This window comes from Rhamphochromis sp. 'chilingali', assembly GCF_963969265.1.
Source record: "Rhamphochromis sp. 'chilingali' genome assembly, chromosome: 13".
Taxonomy (NCBI): Eukaryota; Metazoa; Chordata; class Actinopteri; order Cichliformes; family Cichlidae; genus Rhamphochromis; species Rhamphochromis sp. 'chilingali'.
Window position 1 is genome coordinate 28,109,322 of NC_137940.1, and position 7,895 is coordinate 28,117,216.

General features: G+C 41.9%; 1 long non-coding RNA gene across 1 annotated transcript; it reads right to left on the reverse strand.

Moving 5' to 3' along the window:
- Positions 1 to 2,080: 2,080 nt before the first annotated feature.
- LOC308408841 lies at positions 2,081 to 7,131 on the reverse strand. Its single transcript, XR_013973854.1, has 5 exons — positions 7,041 to 7,131; positions 2,886 to 2,996; positions 2,732 to 2,809; positions 2,593 to 2,646; positions 2,081 to 2,508 (listed from the first exon to the last, which is right to left on the reverse strand). It is a non-coding gene; the product is annotated as an uncharacterized lncRNA (long non-coding RNA).
- Between the last annotated feature and the right edge of the window lie 764 nt (positions 7,132 to 7,895).

The following is a 7,895-nucleotide window of genomic DNA, read 5'->3' on the forward strand; positions in this document are numbered from 1 at the left end:
AGCTGTGTTTGCTTTTGCAAGAGAACTACAATGTTTTGATTATTGGGTGACAGGTTTTCTTATTTGTGTGAAGAGTTTTGCAAAATTAGCCAATAGTTACAAAAAATGTCCTTAAGCAATCAGAAAAAACTGTAAGTCCGCTCACATTCTCATGCGGCTGTTTCCATCACATTTCGTAGTCTTGGCAAAGATTAAAGCCGGGGTATTAAATGATCACTTCTTTCACGAGATAAGTCAGTGGAAGTATTTCAGACACGCAAAGCGTAATCTGTTTGACTTGTACAGAATGTTCAGGTACTTAGGTACTTTGCCAGCACTCAGCATCAAGCCTGTTTTGATTGGAAATAGACTATCAAGGAGATTTTCTGAGAGCCTCTTGACACGCATGCACCACTATCCACACGCAGCGCCCGCCTGTGTTGTTGTGGGGGTAATTGTTAATGATTAGTGCAGCCGCGGTTCTGTCATATCAGCAGTGCTCTCAACCAAATCTCCCAAGCCTGCTGACGCCAGACTTGCATCTATGAACTTAATAAACCCTTTAGACTAAGTTGTTGCTTTCCAATCTGTTATGAGATCTGGGAGCCTGAGAGAAATAACAGCCTTGTTGTTTTTCAGGGAGCTGGGTTTGTTGCTGTAGGTGGCAACTGGAGGAGAAATCCTTGAGATTTGGAGCAAAATTATACAGAGAGAGAAAAAAAAACGAAGCACAGATGTACCAGCGCACATGGACGCGCGCGCGCGCGCACACACACATGTAATCACGTAAACACACACTGAGCAGCTCTAGAGCTCTTTGGTTAAAAAACACTCCACGTTGCAGTTAATCCCATCTCCAGATGTGCGAGTCACAGGGTGGCTGCTGCTACTGCACAGCATGCCGAACCAGACGGGGGCTAAATTCTGCCACGCAAGGCGTCCTGCTTGGTTTATCTAATATTAAAAAATAAATAAAGCAAAGCCTCTGGGTTTTTAACAAAGGGGCCCATAACACTATGAACAAAACGTCAGTTAATTATCTCTACACAGGTGTGTGTCTTATTCTAAAGACTCTATTCTTGTTTTGACTGGCTAGGTGACACTAATCAGCACAAGTCATTCAGATTAATACTAATCTCTTTTACCTTGATCACTGTTGTCATCTACACGAAGGGAGTAATGACGCTTTGAGAAAAAGAAAAAGCACTCTGATATTTTATATAGATCTGTGTGTTTTTCATGTCTGTTGTTAACACAAGAGCTAAAATCTTAACTGGAGCTTCACATTCACAGAACTGAAACAATCAGACTCAAATAATCAACTCGATTTCAGGATTTGAGCACCTAAGCTGCTGGTTTAGGAACAAGCGTCAATCCTGCCACATGTACGGCCTCCGTTTCAGATTATGCGATTCCCAAAGTGGTTGCTGCAGCCCCCTAGTGGGTGCTGAAGTTAGGCCTGCAGGCTTGCTGGCCAAGGAGGCGCATTTTACAATTAAAAACAAAAAGCAATCACAACTATTAAAATAAAACCCATGGAATTTAAATGACTTCTTATCGTAGGTGGCAGACGTAAAGCTCATAAGAGAGAATCGGCTTTAACGAGCAAATCAATCAACAGAACTTCAACAAGCAAATCAAAATAAATCACCGAGAAGAAAACACTCCATCGTAGTTTCATGCAGTAATCAGAGTTATGATTAAAGGATTGCGTGGGTGGCAGAAGGTTGCCAGATTTCAAATTGGGCTTCGGACCTTGCAAGTTTGTAAAAAAAAAAAAAAAAAACTGCAGGAGACGTTGCAGGGTGAAAAGAACATTTGAAACTAATGATACATATATTTATGTGTGATGAAGCAGCTCTTCCGTCCTTAAACATCAGCACCTTTATTTATTTTTATTTAAAAATACACTGAGACTGCCATTGAATGCATCGATGGGATAATCTTACATATTATTGGGTGATTTCATAAAGATTTCGATTTTAAGCTGTGCTTCTTTCATCCTCTGCTGCACACCATCATCTATCTGTATTGTTTCCGACAGCCTTATTATTTGGCAGTTGGCTTAGTGGAGGTTAGTAAACACAGATTCACTCAGCAACATCACTTTATTGTTACTACACATTCAGGTGGCATGTATACACCACTCACAGTACAATGAAACAATATCATCACAGGTGTCCTTTTGTTCACATACATGTTGTTTCAGCGGTAGGGTGAATTTGTGTGTGTGTGTGTGTGTGTGTGTGTGTGTGTGTGTGTGTGTGTGTGTGTGTGTGTGTGTGTGTGTGTGTGTGTGTGTGTGTGTGTGTGTGTGTGTGTGTGTGTTTTAGTCCAATTCTCTCCTTTTAATCAATTCACGGCTTGCATTTTTTTCATATACTATTCTGCATGTTCCGCTGTGTACATCTGCACATTTTATGTCTCAGGTTTATGATGATGTAGCTTTATGGCATCTTTTTTTGTCTTTGTTCATCATTTCAGTTCTTCGCTGGAGGATGACGGTGTCTCAGAGCCATCAGAACATTCCTGCAACAAATAAAAATAAAACTCTGGTTTTAAACATAGCTTTAGGCTTTAATGCCAATACAGTAGAACAGTGATACATCTCACCTTCACTCTCTCCAGCTCTGGTCTGCCTGGGAGTGATTTTTGTGAGGAAAAGGCCTGTGAGGAAAGACAGTTAGGTTGACTCATAGGGTGAGGGAAGAAATAGTGTGCTAGGGTGAACATCAGGCTGCTGCAGGCTCACCTTCTTTGACTGCTGTACCTCCTCTGTGGACTTAGACCTATTTTTCATGTGTTTCTGAGGAGAGGTGCTGGTGGGACACTAGGCAGAGGGAAGGGTCGCATTAGACGGCAAATGATTAAAATTTAGTGTATCAGAGTATCGGGTTCTTAAGTACCTCATTTGTCTTCTGCTCCATGGCTGACTTGAAAGTTTTTCCTCAGAAGTTCGGGGCTGTGGGGACTTAGGATGGATCACTCTGTTTTTCTTGCAAACTTTGGCTGTGCAACTAAAAGGTTAGGAGAAAAAACGAGAGAAACTTTCAAAAAGCGTGACTGCACGCAACAACAACAGACAAGGGAAAGTCATTAATATATCCAGTAAAATGCAAACAATTAATCTTGCCCTAAGCGGTCTGATCCACTGCAAGAGATCCAAGTGGAGCAAGAGAGTGTGCAGTTATGAGCTCTTCTCACTAGAGGGTGTCTCTGACTCAGAGATACACTACTGCAGATTTCAGTGTCCTGTTGTTTGTTTTTAGCTTTGGGATTCACTAGAAGCAAAAATTATGACTGATTACAGGTTAGCTTGGCTCAATTTTCTCTACTGGCAAAACAGGCATACTTTTTTAAAAAAAAGGAGCGGTGGGGGGGAAGAAGGGGTGGTAATTCTTCTGACCTTGTTTGATTATACATAAATCCACCAAATATTTTTTTAAAAATTGTATTTCAGTATATAAACATTGCTTGTTGGAGCCCTAACGGTTGACATAACAGAAGCTCAACTTTAGCTCAGAGGATGAAAGCAAAACAGCAAGTCACAGCAAATAAAATCGTGAAAAGGACTGCTCTGAACAAGGACACACACAGTTACTCAAACAGTGATTCCTCGAGAACTGAAAGACCACAGAGAACACTAGGCAACAGTCACAGCCAGGGCCACAGCTGGAGTCATGAGCCCTGTTGGCTGAGGGACAAAACACCACTGGGTCTGGTTCAGTGAACAAGAGACTTTTTTTCCCTTTCTTTTTTTAACAGTCCATCAGCCTCCCTTTTGATGTCTGCTTCTCTCTGTCAGGCACACCGATGAGATTCTAATGGTGTGAAGGGGTGGTTCAGTGCTGCTGTTCAAAAAGAAGAAATAAAATATGTCATAGGTATTTCAAACAAAAGACTTGAGCTTAAAAGCTCTTGGTTGAACATGGGAACCAACATTATTGAAAGCGGAAACTTTAAAATTAGGAAGTTATTGTAGTTTTCTGATGCTTTTGTCTACATCCTGCAGAGAATAGCAGAAACACCATCTAAGTGGATCTATCACTTTTGCCAGTATTTTTTTTTTCTGGCTCTTTTTCCTATGATTTGCCATTTGTTCTGTCTCTCTGTCCTCTATTCTCCTTCCCCTCCCCCCCAACCAGTCACCGCAGATGGGTGTCCCACCCTGAGCCTGGTTCTGCTGAAGGTCTGTTCCTGTTAATAGGGAGTTTTTCCTTCCCACTGTCACCAGGTGCTTGCTCGGAGGAGGTTGTGTAATTCTTGGGGTTTCTTTAATATTGTAGGGTCTTTACCTTATAATATAAATGAACTTGAGGTGACTGCTGTTGTGAATGAATAGTATAAAAATAACTGTAAATTGAATTAATAATGTAATTTGGCATATTGCAACCTAATAAATATGAAAAATGATGTGATAGTAACAGAAATAACTTCATATCCTTGATGTTTCTACATTAAAAAAATACCTGTTTCTAAATCCTGATTGGTGCAGAGACATATGCAACATTACCATTATGTAACTGAGGCAACTGAGTCATTTCACAAAAAGCTGTGTTTTTTTTCAGAGCCTTTAAAGCGTCAATCATTGCTGAGTTTTCAAAATGTAGCACATCTAACAGACAGCTTATCTCTTTCCAAGATGCATGGAATTACAATTTACTTATTACTTACTGATGAGGCTAGAATGCCAAACACACACACACACACACACACACACACACACACACACACACACACACACACACACACACACACACACATATATATATATACACATATACACACATATATACATATACACACATATATACATACACACTCTGACTGAAGTCAAACAGTCTACTATTCTGGGCTCCAGTTCTGCCTAAGCTTACAGGAAGCATTTAGCCCAGGGCTCATAAAGAATGAATAGGAAATGATCAACGGGAGCGCACTCACTCGCTGTGATGGCTGACATCATGGTGGCATCACTTTTGATGCTGCAGGGAACTCTGGTACAAAGTCCTACCTGAAGTGGAATATATGTGATATTCAGTGAGGCCAGAAATACTCCACTTGGTCAGTACCAGTGGAGTTTCTGCTTTCTTTTATACAAGTTCCATTACCGCAGAACATGTATGTTTGTTCGGTAGGTACAGCCAGGAGGGATGATGAACTCTCTGCACTTACTTTAAAATGTGCATTATAGTCCTTTGAGGGACAGCTGAGGATAATCTGAGGCTTGATGGCAGGGCAGGCATTCAAAGAGTCCTGAGTGCTCTTTCTGACCAACTCGCTGAAGGAAATGACCTAAATGTGAATGATTTGCTTGCTTGCCTCACTCTGTCAACCCCTGCTTTCCTCTGTTACCGTCTTTTCATCTTTGTGTAGAAGAGAAATTCTTCCACTGCAGACGAAGCCAAGAAGTGGAGGATCGTATAGGTTAGACTGAGGCGGGTGGAAGTCCAGCTCCTTTGTAGCAGAGATAAAAACCCCTGTGGCTTTTAGAAACACTTCGCCAACGATTAGTCCACATGAGCAACAATCAAGGTGGCACATCGAAATCATCACGTCTCTTTTTTTGATATAGATAAAAAGAAATGTACATGCATAAAGCTTTTACATGCCCCTACAGACGGGAGCATACACATGCAAAGCAATCTTTACCATTTAAAGCTACTGAATAAGTTTTGTTCTGCAGGGATGAACAAACAGACTCAATTTGAGATGCAGCAGAAGGAAAAAGATAAGGCAGAAAAGTTTAATGACTACGTAGCCTTTACGATCCTTAATAAACGCTGCTGTTCACATCTGCGTTACGTAAGAAGCAAATCTATTCCGGAGGTTTGAATCCATAACCCTGAAAGAACCTCACACAGAGCCTATCTTTGCGTCCGGGTCAACACTAATTAACTCCCTAACTGAGAAACAGAACATGACAAGAGCTCCTTAAGCATAAGTTTCCTGTGGATGTGTGTTCTGCCTCTGCACTGTCACTCCTGCCTTCTTCCTGCTCAACCTAAAGGTCTGCCAAATCACTCCCTCCTGGAAACACAATAAGAAGTCATTAGTTTCATTCGCTGATTTAGTCAAACAGTGATGACACTGGATGCCTGTATCGCTTCAGCCATGTGTTGATGGTTTCAAGTCTTTTGGGAGGAATTCAAACCAGGAGTTAAAAATCAGTGTCTGACATTTCTCAGCCACCACACAAGTGTCTGCAAACATGCTGATCGCAAATCTTCACGTGGCCAGGATTTGTGTAATAAAATGGGCTGTTTTACCACAGACAACACACAGCGAGATGGCTGGAGCACCAAGGTCAGCATGTGAGCAGTGATGGAAGAGAGCACATGAAAATGGCTCAGTGTCAAGGACATTATGCCGTGTAATTGATGATGATGTGCTGTCTGTTTTGTCACACTCAGGTGGGACATGCACACATCCCAACTACACCCAGCTGGATGTATTAAGTCAGTAGCTGACCAGCACAACTGCCCTCTGTCGGAATCACAGCTGAGCCATGTGTATCTCACCTGATACCAGAGTCATGGTTATGACTCCATAATCTTTTCATTCTTAACCCACTGAAGACTGATTGAAGACTGCCCTTCAACTGTGCACAATCTTTCAATCCACATTAATGTGCCTGCATCGATCGGCTGGACAGGTTTTGTTTTACAGCACTTACACATATTTTGCAGGACTCTCTAAGGCGGTGTGAGCTCCCATTAGAAGAACTATTTTAGAAATCCAGAACCTGCTTGTTATTCATCCAGATGTACAATGGACATGAAGCTTAGCTCAAACTGAAAGCTGTAAACAACAAAACCGAGACAAGACAGAGCGCTAGCACAGTCTGAATGAAAACGTGCTTTTCCATGAATGAGGAAATGAAGGAGGCACAGTACTTTTCATCAAGCACAGTAAAGCACTGAGTGACAGAAGGGAGTGGAGGATGAATGATGCGGGTGATGGAAAGAGGAGAAAAAAAGGCACCCACATCTACTGACTGAACGAGCCCTGCAATCATCGCAAATGAGACAAATGAAATGCCTGGGGTTAATTCATACACTCACCTCCTTCCCTCTCTTTTCTCCTCTCAGTACAGTAGGCGTGCAGTGGAGTAAATGACACTCCTCATCTCACTGCTGCTATGGTGTCTGTGAGAGTACACCCCTCTCTGCCCATTCATAGCTCTGCCGACGCACCACTCACGGATGGAGTCAGTAGCCAGCCAGCCAGCTCCCCCCCCTCCCCCCTCACACACGCACATCCAAGACTACCACCAGGTGTGTCACTCAAAGCTCTGTGTGCTAATGTCTCCAGGCTGGCAGTGGGAAGCTGTGGGTGTGACAGACAGGTATTGTACACTGCACATCAATGCTGACGTCCACAGCTCTCATCATTACTTTAGGTTATTTCAATGACAATCACATTATACCAGATGATGATGCATGTAAGATGGCTTGACTGAGATACTTTCAAAACATGTACTCTGAAATATGCATAATGCTGACATCATTCATGTTGATGAGACCATCTATGACTCATCCAGATTGTTTTGTAACCCATACAATAGCCAAATACAACAGGAAGCCACCTTCCAGCAACAAGTCTGCAGACAGATTAAGCTGGTCATTGGCCACAGAACCAACTTAAAGAGCCAATCATAGCATTGCAGTGCTGTGATTGGTTCTTTTTTAAAAAAAAAAAAAAAAAAAAGAGAAAAAGAAAAAGGACATCATTATGTGACAGCATTTTCGAAGAGCTTTCCTTTAACCAAGATACACCAGAAGACTCAAGAATGAATAATGTAATCAATGCTAGTTACATGTGTAAAGACTTGCTTTACCCTGTATGAATCACACAGTTGGTCCACAGGGGTTGTGGGGTCTGACTGCACTGCATATAAAACCCAATCACGTAGCATT